Here is a 23,570-nt window from a genome sequence, read left to right on the forward strand (position 1 = left end):
GAGCCTTCTGCCCCGGGCCAGCGCACGGGAACACCTCCTGCTGGCCCCCGGGATCCCTCGACACCGAACCGCGACAGCCGAGCAGCCGACAAATCGGACCCGTCCCGAAAGGCATTTTGTAAACGAATTGTTTGAAACTCAAAAAGTGTTAACTGTACAATTCAAATCCTTTAACCGGGACAAAACGAAGAACGAACTGCGGCTGGCGGTCCCTGGCCCGGTGAAAGGCAACCTGGGTTTACTCACAGGCGGCCAAGTCTAGGGCCTCGCTTCTCCGAGCCTCAGTTTCTTCGTCTGTGTGTGTGAGTATTGGAAGGCGGGCGTAGAGAAGACCTTCTTTTTTCCTTAATGCTGCCTCGAAGTTGGGGAATAAAGCCCGCCTGTGAAGTGATGTCCCGGGATTCAAAGAGGTCGTACCGGGAACATAAATTGACTGCTCGACGGATTCCGGAATTAATGAAAATCACTGCCATAAATGATTCTTAATGTCTCTATTGTGTCAAAGTTGTAATACAGATAGTGTGACTTTGAGTGTGTCTCTTTCTGGGTCTTGAAGTTATAAAACCACCTACTGCAATAAATTACTTTCAGTGAGCAAACACTTTGTGCAAAACATTCAAGAATGCTCGTTTTTAACCCTCACTCTGGTCCTCTTAGGTGATTCCTAGGAAATACCCACTGTACAGAGCCGGAAACTGAATCTCCAAGTGATTTCTGAAGGTCAAGTAGCTGGTAAGTTCAGGGCAAGAATTGAAAACCGTTCATTGTCCCAAAACCCTTTTTAGGCACTTTTTTTTTTTGTTTTAAACTCTTGTTTCCAGCATAGTTGTTCTCACCTTAGACCGTTGTAATCAACGAAAGGTCAACCTTTTCTATAACTGAAACGGGCCTCTCCAAAATTTCTGTCCTTTGGTCCAAGTTCAGAATCCCAGAAGATAAAAATCAAGAGAGAATAATGTGAAAGGATCTTAGATTCCTGGAAGAAAGGAGCACAAAGGACTCTTATTGTAGATAAAGAACACAAAAGAAAATTAAGGAGAAAACTATTTGAGCCAACTTTGGGCAAGTTTATAAGCTTTGAACATTGTAGCTATGCAAGACGTGCTCTGATCAGAAATCCATGCCTGTTCCAGACAGAAAGCCTGACAGGTCATGGGACTTTTATAGATGTTTGAAAATTTCTACATACTTGGACATGGTATTTTTTTCAGAGCCATTTGTGGATAAGTTCCACATTCCATGGCCCCTTACTCCTCGGCACATTGGTGTGTTTTTTTCTACGAGTAGGGAGATTATCTTACACAGCCACAATGCAGTTACCAAATTCATGAATTTATGTTGATAAGATACGTGTATCTAATCTAGGTCTATATTCCAGTTTTGCCAGTTGATCTGATATACTTTATAGTATTTTTTTCCTCTTGATTGTAAGATCTTTTTTAGGGCCAGACATTGCATTTAATTGTCTCAAATTGTGTGAGTTTTTAGATATCACTACCAACTGAAATAAGGTGGAAATAAGTTTCAAGTGTTCTCATCCTGGCATTGATTCCTAGAATTCCTGGGACAGGCCCTCATTCCCACATTTCCTGGCTCACTGAGGACTTCGGTGAGCAGGACCCACTCAGTACTACTTTCTGATAAAAGTTCATGAACTTGCCACTCTGGAGTTGTAGAAGCTGCAACTGGCTCCATTCTGTGATCCTGGCTGAGCTAATCCTGTGACAGACTACCTTAGTAATTTCCTATCCCCCAAACTACAAATATCCCTACCTATATGCTTCCTCACAGGAGGATAGCAGCCGGGCAATATAGAAATGATCCTGGAGAACTCTACCTCCTCAGGCAAGACAGTGTGCCTTTATAGTTTCAAGCACCTCACCAAGGGGAAATGTATGAGCTGGATTTAGATCTCAGGACAAGAAACAGGATTCCATGATAGTGAAAAATTCAATTACCCAAATATGAGCTAGAAGATTCGTTCAGCTGAAAGTAGAGAATCTGATAGACTCTATTTTTTTAATTAGTAATGAATTGATTAACATTTGTCTCCCCAGTTGACTGTAAGCATGGTGATAGTGGTAACCATGTGCCCTTCACTAGTGTCCTTCTGGTAGTGGGGAGTCCCTAGCACAGAGAGGGCATTAAGTGGAACAAGTTATGTTGAAAAATAGTTATCATGCAAATGAATTTATCAGTAGTGTAAATGAATGGAATAATGGAATGATTCACTGTGAGCCTCAGGCACCATCTCAAACATTGCCAGTAGCCTTGGCAAAGAGAACGAGAATATGGTGAGTGGCATCCTGATGGCTGCTAGATGCTCTGACCAGCTGTGGTCCTCACTTCTCTCATTTGGTCACAGCTGTCCCTCAGCCCAGCCCCCATCGCACATGGTGCATGCATATGTTGCCCGGAAGGCAGAGCTGGAAACCAGTTATCATCTGTACAAAAGACTACCCACCAGCTCACCTACGTGGGGCAGGGAGAGATCTGCAATCATAAGACAATCATATTGCCTACCCCAAGACCAGGAGGAACCTATACACATTGCAAATTCCCATGCTTATCTAAGTCCTACAGCATCCATAGCTTGTGAGTTAATCTGCATTTTTTAACAGACTCCAGAACCATCTACGTGTGCACCAGTATTCCAAATACTTCAGCTCCTCAAACCCTCTAAACCAAAGTCATAGGCTGCCTCTGGAGTCCAGATGTGAGGAGACTCGTCACATTCAAGGACTTTCCAGTGATGGTAATGCCCCCATGGAGTCCTGGAACATCAAACATGGTAAGTAAAGCAAAAAAGGAACTAAAGAAAGGCACTTAGGTCCAGAAAGAGGCATGCACTTTAGACCAAAGCCTGAAAGACCTTGTAGTTACTTAGTCATAAAACTAAGTAACTACATTTAGTCATAGTACTCTGGAGATGGAGCTGGTGGGGAGGGACAGAGTCAAGAAATCTGTCAGAGACCAGGCTGATGAGGTAAGTGTGGACATATTCATTTATACATAACCTAAAAGTGATCAGAGGGTATAAGATATGCCGCCATTGGATTTACCAATATAATCCCCACCCTCCAAACTGGAGCTGCCCTGTGTATAGCCATCTGGCCCAAGTCCAGTTCCTTAGATAGGTGAGTCAGTGGGCAGAGTGATGAGTTGCACCTAGGATTCTGAACTGGAGGGGTTCTAGACCAAGGAGACCAGGTGAGGACAAGGCAGTTAGGCTCAGTATACACAGTTTATGAAAAAGGAAGATCCAAATAAATACTCTTCACCTCCCCTTTCCCTAGGTTTAGGCAGCTCCTGTTTAGAATTTTCATAAAATTCCATTCTTTGTGATACCTTAATATAAGCTCCCATGTTCCTAATAGCTTAAATCAAAATGACTTTATAACCAAAACAGGGGATCTCCGAAGGATGTTTTTACAGTTTGGTAAACTGAGGTATATTTTGCTGAAAGGAAAATTCAGTTATTTTAAAAAATATATACTTTTAGGATTTAGAGAGGGATGCAACTGAGCAACCAATAAAGATACAGAGCAATTATTACCCCAAAAGTTTGCCTCTTAGTAGTCTCTCAGAGTTGATCTCCACACTTCCAATAAATATTAATCTACTTTCTCTCCTCATAGTTTTGCTTTTTGAGAGTGTCTTTTGAATGAAATAGGGCAGAATGTCATTTAGCCTAAGTACTTCCCTTTTAATACAGATTAGGATCCCACTATATGAAACTGCACATCAATTTGTTCATTCATTCACTGGTAGAGATTTGGGCTAGTCTCAGTTTTAGGCAATAACAAATAAAACTGCTAGAAGTGTTGTATAAAGGTTTTTCTGAAAAACCTAAGTTTTTATTTGTCTTTGTAAATAACTAAAAGCAAAACTGGGAGATCATATTGTACGTTTCATTTTATCAGAAACTGCGTATACCATTTGCATGCATGCCAAAAAATGTATGAGTGTTCTAGTTGTTCTGAAAAAACACTGGCTAGTGTCAGACTTTTAAATTTTAGCCATCCTTATTGGTATATAGTGATATCTCATTCTGATTTGAAGTTGCATTTTCCTCATGGCTTATCATATTGAGTTTTCATACACTTACTTGCTAAGCCTATTCATTGTTTTGTGAGAGGTGTATCCAAACTGTGTGCCCATTTTTAAAATTGGGTTGTTTGTTTTCTTACCAGTGAGTTCTGAGGGTTCTTTATATATTAGGGTATTTCTTTAGCATATATATGTCTCACAAAGATTTTTCTCCCAGTCTTTTCATTTTTTCAACAATGTCTTCCGAAGAAAAGTTTTCATATTTTAAATATTAAATCATCAATATATCCTCTCATGGTTTTCATTTTTGGAATCCTATTTAAGAAATGCCTGCCTAATTCAATGAAGGAACAATTTTCTTCTGTGCTTCCCTCCAGAAGTTCTATAGCATGAGCTCTTAAATTTGAATTCTTTTTTTTTTTTTTTGGTAGGGAAGGGGAAAAGTGGTTCTTTTTGCATCTGGATATCTGCTTGTTCTACTGGGTGGCTTGAAGAAGTTAGATGATTCCAACTGAGTTTTTAAAAGCTCCATCAGGTTTTAACTGAGAGTCAAGGAGACCAGTTGAGAGACTTGCAGGTGGGAACCGTGGTGTGACACAGGGGATGAATGAGAATGGACAGATTGGGTGAGGGTGGAATAGAAAAGAATTCATAAAGATGGGATACGGGTGATTGGAAGCATTTAGTGGGACTGAAGATATAATATAACCTTATAGAGGGATTTGGAAGACAAGGAATTATTGGAAAGATCAGCCTGGGCAAATGGTCAGCACATTTCTTGGGTTTATGTTGTTGGTGGTGGTTTTGGAGTGGAGGTTGGTTTATATTGTACTTAACATTTTTAGAAAACAATTCAAAGTCTGAATCTTTTCTATGAATCACATAAGTAGCTTCTCTTTCAAAATCAGCAGATCTGGCAATACAGGTCCCCATTCTTATTTAACAGCAGTGATCTTTTCCTGAGCAACTAAGGCAGCCTCTTCATGGGGTATGCCTGTTAACACAAGTCAGCTTCATATAAAGGCTCAGTCCCTTTCAGCTGGAGCCTAGTGGCTTTGCCAGGAGCTTAGAGAAAGTATCTTTAAGGCTCACTTTTTCACCTGGAAATGGGGATCAGAATTTTCTACCTCTTTGGTGACTCTAGAGCTTAGATGAGACTACAGAGACCATGGGGCAGAGAACACAGTGCCTGTCATATATAGAGAGAATCAGGGTGCAGGGAGAGCTTGAGGTCCATGCTACTGTGGGAAGACGCCATCATAGAACAGTGGCAGAGAGCTTAGTGAGTTTGTCACCTCCCCGGGGCACCCTCTGAGACATCTTAATCTTAGTTGAAAGGATACTACAACCATTAAGATGCTTTGGGCTACAAGGAACATAGCAAGGCTAACCAACATCACCCAGAAACTAGGAAACTAGTTTTAGAAACCTAGGAACTGCACAGTTTTGCCTCTAGTCAACCCTCAGGCAAAGTTTACCTGACATATGTCCCCAGTGGTGTCAATATCACAGAGCAGGTGCTGCCTCAGGCATCAGTTCTCCTGACTACTGTGTTCAGAGGGTACAAGAGGACATTTCTTCTCCCTCAACTCATGCCAGAAAACTTCAGGAGATTTCTACTCACATGTTAGGATCTAGGATGTGTCATGACATGAAGGACCATCCTAGCAGGAAGTAAGATGAAGATGTGAGCATGTTGGTTTGTGTGTGCATGTGTGTTTAGTATTGGGAATCGAACCCAGGGCATCATGCATGCTAGGCTGCTAGGCAAGTGCTCTGCCACTAAGCTACACCCCAGCATCTGGCATTTTTAACTTCTGTATTTGGGGCACTTTTTATAGCAAGAAAGAAGAGTTAAGGATAAGGGTGACTGGTGAGTGGACAACCAAAAGGACATGGACAAATAAATGACCCTTCTAGGAACAAAAAACCAAGACTTCCATCTCATTTAGATGTAGCTTCCTAATAAAATACAATCTGGGAATTAGAATCCTAGGGATGGCATGCAGTTCCAAATCCCTGGGTATCCAAACCTAGTTATGCCTATAAAACATGAGCAATTTTTCAACCTCAAAAAAAAAAAAAGAAAGAAAGGAAAAAGAAAAAGAGAAAACTCAGCTTTTTAACTCAATTAGAAGTTAATATAACCACTAATGTCATTGTCGTATAAACTTTACTTAATGAAATATATCTCCATCCCCAAACACTTCATGATCTTAATAACTCAAGTTCCATAGCTAATAGAAGAATCCAGAATAAGGGCAAAATTACTTAATTGTTAAAAAAAAATAATGTAGAGCTACTGGAGATTTAATATTAGCACAATTTCCATAGTGTGTGAGGGGGTAAAGGAATGTATGTTTTTAAGGCAACACCTTAGAGTAACGTTTAAATTGTTAAAGCCAGAAAGTATTTCCATTATCAGCATCCACTCTTTAAAAGGATTAATCTGCCTGCAAGGGTTGTGAGACTACACAGAAAATAGGACAGATAATCCTGGAGATGTACTGGCTAAAGGATCATACAGTTGTACTTAGAGTGTTGAGAAGCCCCATCCAGGTGGAAGGTGATAGAGTTTTGGCAGAGAGGATTGTACCTCTGTTAGTCAAATTTGAATTGACTGTTTGAATTGCACTGAGGGACAATTCCGTTTTATAATAATGTGCAGAGAGTCATTCTCTTTTATTCAAAAGTGTAGCTCATGGTCATTCTGATTTGAAGATTGAGTAGCCAATCGTGACGATTTTTTCCAGAAGAAACTGTTTTCCCCTCTCTTTCTTCCCATGTCTTTCTGTTTCATCATCTTTCTTTTCATTCCTTCTTCATTCTCAAAATCAGCAACATCTTTTAGTGTCTGCCCTACATAGGCAGAGAATATATGTTTGTGTGTGTATATATATATATATATATATATATATATGTATTTCCATCCATCCATGGGCCAGTAAATATATATGTATGCATATATATAGCATATATATAGCACATATATATAGCATATATATGTGTATGTGTGTGTGTATCACATTAGACCAGCCACTTTGAATACATATTTCAGTTGATCCTCACAATAAATGTTTAGGTAAATAGGTAAATGCTTTACTTTTATAATTAGGGAAGCCAACGCAGAGAAGCTATGAGCTATGAGACTTCTCAAGGTCACTTAACAAATAAATGACAGGGCTGGAATTTGAAGGCACATTTGTCTGACTCTGAGCCCCACCTACCTATTCCCTCTATTCTGAGCTGTCTCAACTGTCATTTCTTGTCATTTTATTATTTGCCATGTAACCAGTCATTTCAACATATGACCTCATGAGATGTCTTTTGTGCAAAATTCTGCAATTAGATTTTAATATCATAAACTTCTTGCTATTTAGGATAGGTACTCAGTTATTTTTGGATCATAAAATGTGATCTCATTTCTACTTGTGAATGCAAGGTGGAGGACAGGGAGGGCCAGGAGAGGAAGATATTAAGTCCTTTATTGCTGTGAAAGATTTTAACCTGCCCTGGTCCTCCCACTGACCCTTTGCTTTTAGAGAATTTGAGGACTCAGTCATAATGGCAGCTTGGGAATTCTGACCTCCTGGAGCCCGGAGACATCCACAGGATGGGGACAGCACCTTGTTAAGTAGACCTAGAAATTGACAGTAGGAAGAAGAAGGGAACCAGGTCTGTGGGTAATGCAGCCAGGCAGTAGATCCAAAATGTCCTACAGGTGGGTTACCCCATAGGTGATGCATCACCAGGTGTCCTTTAAAAGTATATCATAGGGCAAGTTGATAGAAAGGGTCAGCAAGGCACGTGCATAGAATGAAGTCCAGGGATAGAGATGCAGTCAGTCTCTGGGCAAGAACAAGATGGACCTTCCATCCAGCAGGAAGTGTATTAGAGTTCAAGGTTTGTTTATAGAAAAGGTGGGTATCCCGCTGCTTGGAATGGGGCATGAGCTGACTTCCTGAACACCTCTATGGGGTTCTATCCTTTTCTCCTTGGGATTAGATGAACCACAGCATCTGCAGAGGTCTTTGAGGAAAAGTGGATGAAAAGAAACCATTTATAAAGCCTGTGCTGTGGAGCATCCAGGGGCCAGTGGCCTTGGAGTTGACTCATTCAGTTAGCAAATGCTGATTAAATGCTTACTATCTGCAAAGCACCATACAGATATAAAGTAATTAAGAAGGCAATTAGAAGGTTGGCATTGATGGTCTTATAAAGGCTTCCTTAACAAGACTCTGGGAGTGTTGGAATAGGCTCCTTAGAGAAGCTGTGATGCCCAGAACAGAGATGCCCCTAGGAGTGCCTCTCACAAGGAGGCCTGCATAGACCCTCCAAACTGTCAAAGGACCTAGAGTATTTGAGTCATCTGGAATCCAAGGAGACAGCTATGGCTCCATACGAGCAATCAGCAAGGACTGCATGTAGCAGCTGCTTTCTTAAAAGCTCCCATCTCTGCATGTCCCATAAACAGCTAGGGGACTCTTCCTGTGGAGGTCACTGGGGACTTTGGAAATAGGGACCATCTCCCATGAAGGCAGCTCTTCACAATGTCCTGGTGGAGGATTGATTTGGGGGCTGTATATTCTCCTCTAAGAACTTGTGCTTTAGAGTCAGAAATGGATACAAATTCTGCCTTTGTTTCTTATTTAGTTGTGTGATTTGAGGCAAATTATATAGACTTTTCAACTCAATTTCTTTAGCTGTAAAATCAGGACATTAGTTCCTACCTAAGAGTTGTTTTAATGGATTTTTATATTTTACTTAATTGTTTCCCTAATGATTTAACAATCTAGTGCAGCATAATAAACCAACCCAAACTTAGTGGCATGAAACAATTGTATATGTAGTATTATAAGTCAGTGATTAAATGATTGATTGATTGATTGATTGATATTGGGGGATTGAACCCAGGGATGCTTAATCACTGAGCTATATTCCCAACCCTTTTTAATTTTTAAACAGGGTCTCTCTAAGTTGCTTAGGGACTCTCTAAGTTGCTGAGGCTGGCTTTGAACTTGCAATTCTCCTGCCTCAATCTCCCTATTATTGGGATTACAAGCATGAGCCATGCTGGGGGGTAATTTAGATGCAGCACAGTAAGGATAGTGGTGCTTGCCTCTTCTCTACCATACCTGTTAATCAGAGTAATTCCATGCTCCAGAGATACAATGGTTGGCTTAGCAATGGGTATGGGAATCAATTCAAACCAAAAGAGTAAATTGGGCCAGGGGTGTTTATCAGGGGTGCCTAGAAAAGGAATTTCCTTTTGGACACAAGCAGTGACTGAGAAAGTGTAGAACTGTGGGTGTGCTGGCAACCTTTCTGGCTCCATGGGGCATCTGTTGACAAGGAAGCTGACCATTCGGACCTCAAAGTGGAGCAGCAAAGGAATGTAGACACCCCAGACCACTTAACCCTGGTCCTCACATTCCAAGGGTGGACAAATGTCCCCATTATTTAGTTTTTAAACTATTGTTGCTTACATATGCAGCTTAAAGCATTATGACTAAATTAGTTGTTCATTAAGATAGCATGCAATACATACCTCATAAAGGGAAGGGTCACCTTTCTGCACAGAAGGCTCTGGCCCTTTTGCTATCACAGAATAAGGTACTCCAAATACTCACGAGTTAGGCAGGACTACTTGATCATTAATTCTACTCTTTTATAAGATGTGGATTTCCCTATGTAGGAAAGGTAAGTTTGGAAGCCTAGAAACTGAGAGTGGACCGCAAATCTTCAATGCTGGCTTTGGACCATCCACCCTGCCCTCTAGCTCACCAATAGCCCTGGCCTGAAACAGATTGTGGACATTTTTGGAAGATGCATTTGTCACCCTATAAGATGTTTTGTTTGTATTGTCTTTCAAAAAGATATGTACATACACATGGTAATATATTGCTTTTCAGAACGTGTTAAGGAATAACATCACCTACATCCATTCCTACCATATTAGTCAAATATCTCTTAAAGAGTCTCTTTGAATTTCAATGCCCAAATTCCTCACAAACCCCAAAAGACACAGAATCAGGGACACTGCTCCCCCCACACACACACACTGCATTATTCCATTTTTTCATTATTTTAGGGAAATAATTGAGGTTGAGTAGCTTTATAAAGAAAAGAGGTTTATTTAGCTCAGAGTGCTAGAGGTTCAAGGACATGGTCTGACATCAGCTCAGCTCTGGTGAGAGCTTCATGGTGATGGCATTGCAATGGCAGGAGAATATTTGAAAGGGAGAGACAGGAAGCCAGGGGAGGTTCCAGGTTTGCTATTTTCTTTATAAACCTCATGTGAGCTAAGCAAGATTCCAGTGGAACCTTAATCTCTTTTGAGGGCAAGGTCCCCAGTGACCTCCCATTTCTTAATGTCTCTTCACCTCTTAACACCAGCACACTGAGGACTATGTATCCAACACATGGACCCTTGGTTCACACTGCATTTAAACCACATCTGAACCACAGCAACCACTCAACCTGAGATGAGGCTATCACTGATCACTCATGGTAGGGTCTTTGAGGAATGATAGGTACAGTCCAAAACCCTGCAGAACAAGTTATGCTTCCAGAAAAGCTATCTAGAAATCCCATTGCAGTAAAGAGGACAGATTTGGGGATTTGTGATGGCTGTACCCCCTATTTGCCATGAGGTCTTGAGGAAGCCACCAGCAGACACCAAGCTGAGCATTAAGGTATAATGCAGGGATTATCTACTATGGGGTGGAAAATGAGTAGATAATGTGTCTGAAGCGCCTAGCAAGATGCCAGCCCAAGAAAGTGCTCATCAGTTAGATTTTATTATAACCACTACCCGAGGCACCCTGGTAATACTTGGCGTGTGCTCAGTTCCCACACTGCCATTTGGTGAGACACTTATTCTCATAGTCAGATGACTGTACTCATCTGTAACATCAGGAATCAACAGCTCCAACTTCATAAGGAAGCTTTTTAGGATTAATGGAGTGTGTATACATGGAATGCTCAGCAGTGTCTACCTTCAGTAAATGTTGGGAACTACTGTGGATTCACTGTAGTTTGTCCACATCGAGACTCATGTCCAGGCTTAATTCTCCAGTGTAAAAACTTCAAGATTCTGGGTCCCTTAAAAAGTGGGGCCGAATGGAAAGTGATTGGATGACCATTCTCATGAAGGTAATAATGCTGGTTTCCCTGGGTATTCTCTCTCTCTCTCTCTCTCTCTCTCTTTTTCTCCTTCTCATATTCCTCCTTTGTCCCTCTCTCTCGCCATGTGATGCTATCTGCCATGAGGTGCTGTGACCAAGAGGTTCTAAGTGGATGCTGGTACCATGCCATTTGGACTTTCCAGTCATCAGAACTGTGAGCTAAATAAACCTCTTTTATTTATACATTATCCAACATCGGGTGTTTGCTATAGCAATGGCAAATAAACTAAGACAGGCACTCTACCTCCATGTGAGCAATCCATATTTGTTGGGGATTACTATGTCTTTCAGCTCCATTGTTGTTTGTGCTCATCCTGCCAGGAAGATAACTTGACCTTCTGGTCCTCAGTCACTTTCTTCCTGGGGAAGAAAAGACTCAGAGCCACAGATGCGTCTGTCAGATGACAATGTCCAAGGAATATATTGTATACCTCCTGCCCAGGACAGGTCACCTGCCCCATCCCCACCTTATTAAGTTAACAGGTCCTTTAAAGGGATGCCTACCAGGTAAGCTTTGAGCTGGACCCCATATCCTCTCACCTGAAGGGGGACTCACTATACACATCCAGTCCTGGGACATTCATGAAGTTCAGATGGTGGAACCTGACATCAGTGACTGTATAACAAAAGAAAACAATGCTGTATGACACCAAACATCTCTTTTTACAGTCACCGGTGAAAGAATAAATATCCTTTATATTCACATGTCTCCAAGAAGAGTTAAAAAAAATACTTGAAATGTCAACTATTTATATAACCTTTGGCCTTTCCCCAATATGATGTCCACGGTTCCATCTCAACACAATAAGAGTGAGTTTCATGTTCTGTTTTGGCTTTAGCTGCCTCAAGGCACCCCTTTCTATGAATCGATACCCTCCACATGCTTGTCTGTTGGGCATTTGGCTTGTTTCCAGTTTTTGACTGCTATGAATAGCATTGCAATAAACACCCTCGGGCAAGCTGCTTTTTTTTTTCTTTAAAAACCCCTTCACATATCTTCCTACAACACTAATGTTTTCCTTTCCTTCTTTTAGCATAGCCAAGGAAGAAAGGATTCACTCAAGTTACCCTAAGCAAAAGGGCTCCTGATGAGGAATCTGCCTGTAACATGTGGACCACAGGCTTCTCTTTCCTCCTTGTTATCTGCCTGTCCTTCATTTTACTGGCTGTTCCACTTGTGTAGCATGTGCCCTGTGCCTACCTTTCCTCAGGACTTTGTGGCTTCTTCCACGCTGACCAGTTTCCCTACAGTTTTGATTTCTGTTACCATAATAGGTGCCGTAATTCATATTCCTAAGCAAGGCTACCCTCTTAGTCTAACCCACATTTCACACAGGGCTGGAGATCACTGATGAGGCAGGAGGGCCATATCTTGAAGGGAACTCAATGTAATTTTATCTCCAAGTGAAATTTTGCAAATCATTTCCCAAATCTCAGTGATTAAACCCTGACACCCTCTTATTTGCTCAGAATTTTCTGGGCCTCTTTAGACTAGACCTAGACAGGTGGTGCTTCTACCAGCATTAACTGGTGTCCCTCCTACGAAGCAAAAGAGCACAGGTGGGCTTGGGGGCTGCCAGGGGCTTCACAGTCTGGGGCTCCCAAGCCAGGACAGCTGCCTGGGCTCCATGTGACTTTATCCTCCAGTGACTCAGACATTGTCTCAAGGTGAGCTCCACTGGGCAAAAGCTTTTCAAGTTTCTGTGTCACATTTGCTGAGGTCATACTGGCCACAGCAAGACAGGAGCCAAGACCAGCATCAGTTTGGGAGAGTGATCCTCAAGGGAACAGCATGTGATACAGTGAGCTTCAAGGCCATTGTTCTAATACCACCACATACAGGCATGAAGCCCTGAATCTCACTGAAAAGGGGTGCTTTTCATATTTCAAAGGTTTCATTTCTGGAACTGGTCACTGTGAATACATATCTTATAATTAAGCCTTGTAGTGTCTCATGAATAGCATGATCCTATTGCATCTTTTGCCTGTTTTTGTTAAAAGGTTCTTTTTGTTGTTGTTTTGTTTGGTACCGGGGATAGAACTCAGGGACACTTCAACACTGAGCTACATCCCCAGCCCTTTTATGTATTTTATTTAGAGACAGGGTCTCACTGAGTTGCTTAGGGCCTCGCTAAGTTGTTGAGGCTGGCTTTGAATTCTCGATTCTCTTGTCTCAGACTCCTGAACCACTAGGATTACAGGTGTGTGCCGCCATGCCTGGCTTTTTATGAAAGGTTTTTATGTCTTTAATATAAAAACATTGGGAATCTACCACACACCTTTGCAATCCTGCTTTAGTAAATTTTTTTTCTCATTTTTTTTTTTTTTTAAACCAGGTGCTGTACAAATGGAAGTGTCATAGCCCTCGACTGGCCCCTCCCAACCTTGGGTCATAAGCCTGGTAATAGGGTCAGCTGGTAGGTAAGCTGTTCTGGGGTGAGGTGAGGCCAATTCAGAGATAGAGATTAGTGTGCAGGACATTCATTGAAGGGTATTCTTGGGAACACCTGTGGAAGGGAAGGGAGGAAGCAGAATTGGGTGGGGGAAGAAGTGGAACAGCACTGCAGTCATAGGATGTCTTAGCTGGCCCCATGGGGAGCTTTGGTACAATTAATCTGAGCCCTTATTACCAACCCTCCCCCACTGAGCAGCTGTTGGAGGCAGCTGCTCCCAGTAAGAGGACCTAAGGTTGGGCCAGTCTTGAAGAGAGACTCCAGTGGATGATGGCAGCCATCCACACTCACAGCAGCTGGGAGAATGAAGCCCTTAGTCAAGGAAGGGGAACTGGGCCACATGGTCTGGCATCCACATCACTTCCTATATTGGTGTTTTCTGTTGCTATAACAAAGTTCTTGAAGCTGGGTGCTTTTTATTTTATTTTTTTTTAATTTCAAATATATTTTTTTATTAGTTGTTCAAAACATTACAAAGTTCTTGACATATCATATTTCATACATTCGATTCAAGCGGATTATGAACTCCCATTTTTACCCTATATACATAATGCAGATTCACATCGGTTACACATCCACTTTTTTACCTACTGCCATACTAGTGTATGTTGTATTCTGCTGCCTTTCCTAACCTCTACTATCCCCCCTCCCCTCCCCTCTTCTCTCTCTGCCCCCTCTACTGTCATTCATTTGTCCCCCTTGTATTATTTTTCCCTTTCCCCTCACTTCCTCTTGTATGTACTTTTGTATAACCCTGAGGGTCTCCTTCCATTTCCATGCAATTTCCCTTCTCTCTCCCTTTCCCTCCCACCTCTCATCCCTGTTTAATGTTAATCTTCTTCTCATGCTCTTCGTCCCTACTCTGTTCTTAGTTACTCTCCTTATATCAAAGAAGACATTTGGCATTTGTTTTTTAGGGATTGGCTAGCTTCACTTAGCATAATCTGCTCTAATGCCATCCATTTCCCTGTAAATTCTATGATTTTGTCATTTTTTAATGCAGAGTAATACTCCATTGTGTATAAATGCCACATTTTTTTTATCCATTCGTCTATTGAAGGGCATCTAGGTTGGTTCCACAGTCTTGCTATTGTGAATTGTGCTGCTATGAACATCGATGTAGCAGTGTCCCTGTAGCATGCTCTTTTTAGGTCTTTAGGGAATAGACCGAGAAGGGGAATAGCTGGGTCAAATGGTGGCTCCATTCCCAGCTTTCCAAGAAATCTCCATACTGCTTTCCAAATTGGCTGCACCAATTTGCAGTCCCACCAGCAGTGTACAAGTGTACCCTTTTCCCCACATCCTCGCCAGCACTTGTTGTTGTTTGACTTCATAATGGCTGCCAATCTCACTGGAGTGAGATGGTATCTTAGGGTGGTTTTGATTTGCATTTCTCTGACTGCTAGAGATGGTGAGCATTTTTTCATGTTCTTGTTGATTGATTGTATGTCCTCCTCTGTGAAGTGTCTGTTCAGGTCCTTGGCCCATTTGTTGATTGGGTTATTTGTTATCTTATTGTTTAATTTTTTGAGTTCTTTATATACTCTGGATATTAGGGCTCTCTATCTGAAGTGTGAGGAGTAAAAATTTGTTCCCATGATGTAGGCTCCCTATTTACCTCTCTTATTGTTTCTCTTGCTGAGAAAAAACTGTTTAGTTTGAGTAAGTCCCATTTGTTGATTCTTGTTATTAACTCTTGTGCTATGGGTGTCCTATTAAGAAATTTGGAGCCCGACCCCACAGTCTGTAGGTCGGAGCCAACTTTTTCTTCTATCAGACGCAGAGTCTCTGATTTGATATCAAGCTCCTTGATCCATTTTGAGTTAACTTTTGTGCATGGCGAGAGAAAGGGATTCAGTTTCATTTTGTTGCATTTGGATTTCCAGTTTTCCCAGCACCATTTGTTGAAGATGCTATCCTTCCTCCATTGCATGCTTTTAGCCCCTTTATCAAATATAAGATAGTTGTAACTTTGTGGATTAGTCTCTGTGTCCTCTATTCTGTACCATTGGTCCACCTGCCTGTTTTGGTACCAGTACCATGCTGTTTTTGTTACTATTGCTCTGTAGTATAGTTTGAAGTCTGGTATCACTATACCGCCTGATTCACACTTCCTGCTTAGAGTTGAAGCTGGGTGCTTTTAAAGAAAAGGTTTTGTTTTTGTGTTTTTATTTTGTTTAGCTCACAGTTTGGGAGGCTGAAAGTTCAAGATCAGGCAGCCCCATAGATTCAGCCTCTGATAAGAGCTCCTTTAACTGTCATATGGTGGCAGATGGCATCATGGAGAGTGTATGTACAGAGAGAAAGAGAGTGAGGAGGATCACATGGTAAAATAGGAAGCCAGAGAGCAAGAGGGACAGCCCATTCTCATGCGAATTAATTCACTCTGTGAGAACTCAGCCTTTCCAAGGTCAGCACCATCAATGACCTGATTACCTCCTGCTAGGTCCCACCTCTTAAAAGTTCTACTACCTCTTTACATTGTCACACTGCAGACCAGGCCTCCAACATACGAACCCTTGGGGGACACACTCAAACCTAATCTCCTCTTCTTATAAGGACATCATTCCTATTGGATTAACCTTAAGGAGGTTATTAAGGAGGTTATTATACCTTAATAACCTCCTTAGGCAGCTCATCTCTAGATATTGTCACATTGGAATCAGGGCTTGTGGATTTTGGGGGGATACGAGTCAGCCACAACACCTTAGGGTACAGTTTCCATGCGTAGCCTCTTGTGATGATGGGTTCCAGCCCTGGCTATGTCTGGTCATTTTCTTTCCTTAGCTACTTTTCAGAATTCTTAAGCTTAAATATAAAGATGTGGTTATAGAGTAAGAATTTTTTACTTTTCTCTCTAGATAAAGATCACAGTCCGATGGTGTGCTGTCTTTCAACATGGTCATCCTAATCAAAAGATCTTGGAAACATCCTCTTGGGAGAAGTCTCAGGCAGAGTTCTTCAGCCACAGCAGGTGCAGCCTCATCCCTTTGTTTTTCCAGAATCCTCTCTGCCTTCCTCTCAGCACTCATTTCTCTAGGTTCTAGAACTGTCCTCTCCCCTACCTAAATCCAGCCTAGAGTTCTCACTGTCCAGTAACCAGGGCTGAGAACTCTAGAGAGGGAGCCAGGGACTGATAGAACCTCCAGGGGAGAGGGGTGCCAGCAGGGCCAGGCCAGATCACAAGCAAAGAAAGGGAAGTTGTAAAGACAATTTCCAAGAGAGCAGGTGCCTGAGAAGTCCACAAACTCTATGGATTATCAGCACTTAGGAGAATAGTGGACGTGAAAATTCCTGGAGACAAATTATAAGAGTGTTTGACTGTGAGGGAAGATGGGGGAAAGAGAGAGAATATGGCCTTCCTGATCCCATCCTGTAATTCTTCCAGAGGCATGCCATTTCCCTTCCCACTGATGACTGCAGTCAACATATTCTCTGAACTCTAGACTTGTGTCCTCAACTGTTCACCAGACATTTCCACCTATGTGTCCTGCACACTCTTCAAGTAAGTTCATCATTATAATTTGGGGGCCTCAACCTTCTTTTTATTACCCACTCACATACCAGAGCAGTATACAAAATATGCTGCCCAAGGCCACCCACCCAGTAGAGCGATTTTCTCAGAGTTGTCCTCAGACTGGTAGGATCCATCCCTTCTGCAATAGTGTCAGAAATGCTGAGGGTCCTGACCAGAATCAGATAACTCTGGTGGTTCCGCAATGACCTGAGCTCAGACCAGTTCTGGCATGCTGGCCTTTGAGAACTACCAGCTAAGAATGGGAAGACCCAGGACAGGACTCAGCCCAGACAGAGACGGGCCTGCCGGGTCCCACATCTTTTGTACTATTAGGAGCAGATCTTTGTTTCATGTTTATCCTTCCTCTTTGAGCTCTGGGGAATAAGGATTCCATCCCACTCACTTTTCACATCAAAACCTGCACAGTGTCTGTCGTGAGTAGAGGCTCAAATGCTTTTTGTTATAATGAACCGCCATCATGAAATTGTTCAAATGATTAACAGTGTCAGAGATGTCCTGATGCACAAGAAAAAATGGGACCATTTCTGGCAAGTCCTTAACTTGGTTGGGCTCTGCAGCTGCTGGTAAGGAGAAGCTATCAGTTGACACATTTATATGTACCTTTGTAGGACAGCATCTCCTTATAGCCTTGCTATCTCCTGAATATTCCAAGTGTATTTCTTTTTTTTTTTTCTTTTTTTGGTGGTACTGGGGATTGAACCCAGGGCCTTATGCACACAAGGCAAGTGCTCTACCAACTGAGTTATATCCCCAGCCCCAAGTGTACTATTTCTTAGTACAGATTTTATTAAGATTATTTTTGAAATTTACTTAAACCACATTTTTTTACTCCTATAAAAATATTAGGTGTGCTCTGCAATTTGTCCTGGCCCCTACATAAAATGGTCTTGTGTGGCAGCAGCTATGAATTTGCAGGTATCCATCCCTTATTCTCCACCTTGGTGTAAGGTCCCTGAAAGTCTTCACCACACTGAGCTCTCAAGAAATAGCACAAGGCATGGTTGAACCCAGAAAATGGCTTAGAGGAAATAAGTTTTGGCTTTGCTGAAACAAGATATACATGGAATTTCTCAACATTTTTTTTTTTACTTCAAAGTCATAATAATTCATCCAATGAATAAACTTACTGCCTACCAACTGCACTATGATTTACAATGTAAGACTACATCTCTCTTCCTCTTTAGTTGACTGGACTATTGATAATTACCTGGCCCAAAGTAGCCAGTTCAGAGGCTAGTGAGAGACCAATGAAGTGGTCTAGATTGAAACAGTGCCCCAGTGTCTTCGATTCTTGCTTTAGAGATTCTATTTGGGAAGTATGGAGAGACTGACTTAGTTTGCAGTGAAGGTGTCAGGGAAACTAATGTCATGAGATCATATCCTCTTGGAGGATGAACAAGCATTCCCTGGCCTACATTCTCAGGTGACTAGAGACCGCTTTCTATCCTCCCAGAGGAGAAAGGAAGTAGCAACCCCCTGGAGTACAGTACTGTCCTTCTCCTGTGTTGAAATAGGCAGGCTTGCACATCACCTGGTAGGCTTGCAAGTACCTCACTGCCAAGTCTCTAAGCCTGAGAGGCTGAACACGATGTCACTAGACAGGGGAAGCAACTGGTACCTTCTGTGCTCAGGAGCTTCAAGGAGCTAGTGGCCCTCTGCTCTGCTCCCTCTAGAATAGGAAGGCTCTGCCCTGGCCCCCAGCAAAGCATCCTGTCTTCCCCGTGGTTATTGCCACCTCACCTACCTGCCCTAGTTTACAGCAGTTTCAAACTAAAGTACTTCTCAGTTAAAAACAAAGCTTGCAACACTAAGGAGTCAGGATATTCTTATTATCAATTTGGGGAAAGAAGAATGTTGTTGACTGAATTCTTCTCATTTTATTCACGTTTTGATACCTGAAAGGCATAACCCTGGTAGGGATTTCTGCTGCTTTAGAAAACTAGAGGAAAATACAAACTTTCACATGGCAATTAATGCATTGATATAAAATCTGTTAGCTTTGAATGGCTTTGGGAAAATCACTTAGCTTCTCTATCTCATTTTTTATTTCCTCTATAAATTGGCATCTTGATGATTTTGTATTGCTATAACAAAATACCTGAGTCTGGGTATTTCTAAAGAATAGAAGTTTATAATTTAAAATAGCATGTAATATTTGTAGCATATTATGAAATATGCTATTTCCTAATTTATAATTTAAATGCTATTTATAAATTTATTATAAAATAGAATACTATGAAAGCTGAAAATAAAGTGAAAAAGTATTACATGTACAATAATGATAAATAAGAAATGTCTAATTTGTATTTTCTTAGTTATTGCAAAACACTTTGTCTTGATACTGCGTTAGTATTAAAAATATACCTTCTTATAAATTCTATTGAGTCTTACCACATTGATTCTCAATCTCTGTGGTATATATTGGTCACATTTTAATTGGAAGAATTTAAAATGAAAATTCAGATTCATTATTTATAGGAACGTCCTGCCCTGGCCCCCCACCATGTTTGGGGTATGTTTGGGGTAGGACCTGAGACCTGAAATTTTCAAATGTTTCATGGACTGCACATTGAGCATCAATGGACAGAAACTGCTTTCTCCAATGGCTGTAGTTCAAAAGTGCCAACCAAAAGTCCATTTGTTGGCCATTTATTCCTCAGATTTATAGGTTAATGGTATTTAGAGGCAAGGTCTTTGGGAGTTAATTAGAGTTAGAGGAGGTCATGAGAATGGGTCCCCATGATGGCATTAGTGGCTTTATAAGACAAAGAAGAGAGACTTAAGCTGGCATGCTTCCTCTGTCTCACGATGTGATACCTTGTGCCGTGTTACCATGCAGCAGCAAGACCCTTACTAGATGCTGGCACCAAGCTCTTGGACTTCCCAGCCTCTAGAACTATGAGCTAAATAAGCTTCTATTCTTTATAAACAAATAGACTCAGGCATTTTATTATAGCAGTAGAAAACCATCAAGACACCAAGTTATAGAGGGAAAAAAAAATGAGGTTCCAAGAAGCTAAGGGGTTTTCCTACAGTCTTTCAAAGCTCACAGGAAACCATGATTTCAAATGAGTTCCTTCCACTCTGAGCTCAGGATCTTTGTGCAGCATAAAGGTACCTTATATAATGTAATACTACCTCACTTCTCATAGATGATAAAAACTTACAGTCATAGATTTCCCATTGTCGTACTCCTACTCCTGCATGTTTTAAACCCTGTACAGAATTCTTACTTGTTTTGTTTTAAGCAATTATCTCTTAATGAATATTTGGAGATTAGACAAAATATCTTTTCTACTTATGATGCTATTTTCCATGACTGATGCCCTTCATTCCTTTGTGTGAATGCAGATTTAATTTTAGTATTTTTCTGCTGATGACAATTGCTTTGAAAGTTCTTTAAAATCAGAAAAAGTACTTATTTGCTTTCGTTTCTGAAAACTATTTTCATTAGACATGGAATTCTATGGAGCGTTTTTTTTTTTTTAACTCTAAGGATATATTTCAGTGTTCCTGGCTTGCATATATCCAATAAGTCTGTTGTTGTTTCATGTTTCTTGTCCCTGTTTTTAGTTGTTTCAGTGGGAGGGTAAATCTGGTGTTCTTGATTTAAGTATCCCTCTTACTACTTCTTGGCCAAAGGTTGACATTCTTTTCTGTATTCTAAGGACCTGTGGCCTCTGTTTGTGTCTTCTCTTAGGTTCCTAGGAACTACTGATCACTTGTAGATAGGAAAGGTACCATGAGCTCACCTGTCTGTGTATCTTTGCTGCTGTGTTTGTGCTGCATGCAAAGCTTCTTCCTGACACTTTCAGCCTTCTCTGGCGTACTTCCCCATTGGTACATTCACTCAATCACACCAGTAGCTTCAATGGTGGAGTTTCATATGTGATAAAGGACTTAGTCTCTATTATATCCTGCTCCCAGTCACAATGCTCACATCCGGAGAGAAAGCTTAAGATCCCTAATTCTCCTCATCCATATGAGATAGATAATTCATATCGTCATTATGTGAAGCTTAGGGAAGGCAATAGGCACCAAAGCATTTAAAAATCAAAACAATTCATTAAAACATGAGGTATTATCTGGCACTTGCATTTTGTATGATTGTGTCTAACAACCTCAGGTTGTACTTTAGAATATACAGATAAAGTTCTCAGTTAGAATTAGGAGGAGCTAGAGATGTCTAGAATTTTTGCCCATGAACCACCACCACCTCAGCCAAGGTTTGGCAAATCCTATCCCTTAGGCAATCATGCCTCTCAACACCCCTTAAACATCTCATTCACCACCTGATGCAATAAACCATTCCAAAATGCTCTTCATCTCAGACTTTGGTTAGGGAAGTAAGATGACCCTAAGTATAAATCTGGACAAACTCTGATGCCTTTGGGAGAATATAGTCCCTGAGTGAGTACTTTTGATCTGCACAATGTTGAAAATGCCCATTCAGGCAGAGCTGGGTTCTCTATAAACAGTCAGTTCATTGGCTCCCTTGTCCTCTATCCATTGATCTGCCTGATTTCTGAAGACATCTGGCCCCAGCCACTTAAGCAGAGACTTCTTTGCTGAGAGAATGGGAATCTTTTTGCTTTATATTTAGGAAAGGAAAGACTTCTGTTGGCATTTTTCTTCAAGGGTGGTGGTTTTCATGTTGTCTCTTAACACTTTGCAGTTTGATGACTTCTCTTATGCAGTAGGTATAGTAATAAAGCACTTTCTCTGGAGTTTCTCATCTTTCTAAGCCTACTCGTTCTTTACTCTCCCATTCTGCTATGCTAGATTAACTCCCAGCCCCTGTGCTCCTACTGCTCCTTAAAGCTTCTCTTCTTGTTTCTGTTTCATGAATATTTTTCTTACTTGATCTTTCATGAGCAGATAGCAATGAATACTTCTGATGTGTTTGGGTTTATCCTCATAATAGCTTCTGTGGTAGTAGCCATTATGGATTGTATGGGGAGTCCCCCCAAAGCTCCTGTATTATTAATATGGAGGCAAAATCATTATATTATGAGAGCTGTGACCTAATCAGTCCATACTAGTTGGAATGGACTGACTGGGTGGTAACTATGGGCAGGTGGGTCATGGATAGAGGAGGTGAATCAAGGTGGGCATGACCTGAAAGACTGCAACTGCCCCTTGGCTCCTTCTCTCTCCTCTCTCTCTCTCTGCTTCCTGGCTGAGGAGAGAGCTTTCTGCTGTCACACCCATCTGCCATGATGTGTAGCTTCACCTTAGGTCCAGAGCAATGGAGTTTGCCATACATGGACTGAAACCTCTAAAACCATGAACCCCACATAAACTTTTCCTCCTCTAAGTTGTTCTTGTTGGATATTTTAGTCATGGCACTACAACGCTGGCAAACGTAGTTGTTTTATGAATTTTGATGTTATTTGGTACATACATATTTATCACAGATCTTATTGTATACTGCTCACTTAAGATTGAAAAGTGCCCTTCTTTGTCACATTTTTTTCTTTGCAATATTTCTGTGTTTCTGAAAAACTCTCATCATAGAAAATAATTATCAACCAGATTCCATCATTTTTGAAATTAGTTGAAAGGGATTTAGATATTAATTGTTCTATTCTTTTGACTTTTCTGAAGACCTAAAAATTTTAAAATTGAAAAAGATTTGGGAGGATAGTACTGTGAAAGTCACTCAGAGTTCATGTTCAACATATGTTAATCCTTCTGGTTTGGGAGATGTGGTAGAAGTAAACAGTTTCAGTTACAAAAGGCTTGAATTCAAATTCTACCTCTTACCACCTTAGGCAAATCACTAACCTCTTAAACTAGTTCTTTACCTGTAAAATGATAGATGTGTTGGGGAATTGTTATGAAGATAAGATGTATTGATGTACATGAAGTGACTTATAGTATGTTTTAATTTAAAAATTCACTATTTTTGCCAAATACCAGTGCATGTATTTAGCAAACATAACATGGCACTTACTATGTGCCAGATACTATTCTAAACACTTTTCAAATATTAGTTCAAGTAATTCTCATAACAATCACTGCATAGTGCTCTGGTGATCTCCATTTTACTCATGATGAAATACACACAAGAGATAATTACTTTACCCAAAGTAACACAGCTGATAATTATGAGAGACTGGCTCCAAATCCAAGCAGTTTGGCTCAAGAATCCTTGCTTTGATCTGCTATATCTCAACATAAATATTAGAGAAGAAACATCCTGTTATTGGATAGGGAAGTCTGCTATGTTGTATTATTGATTCACTGGGATCATTTTAATATAATTTAAATGTATATTTTAGATTTTTCGGAATATTGCATCAATAACCCAGCTTCTCTGCCAATTTTGGCAAGTAAATT

At 40.9% G+C, this 23,570-nt stretch overlaps 1 long non-coding RNA gene across 6 annotated transcripts in view; it reads left to right on the forward strand.

Annotated features, from left to right (window-relative positions):
• Positions 1-6: 6 nt before the first annotated feature.
• Positions 7-23,570, forward strand: part of LOC125611548 — a 34,247-nt gene continuing 10,683 nt past the window's right edge. For 2 of the 6 annotated variants that reach the window (XR_007341755.1, XR_007341759.1), the window contains exons 1-7: positions 7-302; positions 658-732; positions 2,622-2,791; positions 11,323-11,391; positions 13,574-13,658; positions 16,552-16,664; positions 17,079-17,195. This is a non-coding gene — a long non-coding RNA (uncharacterized LOC125611548). The remainder of the gene's footprint in view (positions 303-657; positions 733-2,621; positions 2,792-11,322; positions 11,392-13,573; positions 13,659-16,551; positions 16,665-17,078; positions 17,196-23,570) is intronic. The other 4 variants (XR_007341756.1, XR_007341757.1, XR_007341758.1 and 1 more) reach the window with 4 other exon arrangements.

Source organism: Marmota marmota, unplaced genomic scaffold (assembly GCF_001458135.2).
Source record: "Marmota marmota marmota unplaced genomic scaffold, marMar, whole genome shotgun sequence".
NCBI classification, from domain to species: Eukaryota; Metazoa; Chordata; class Mammalia; order Rodentia; family Sciuridae; genus Marmota; species Marmota marmota.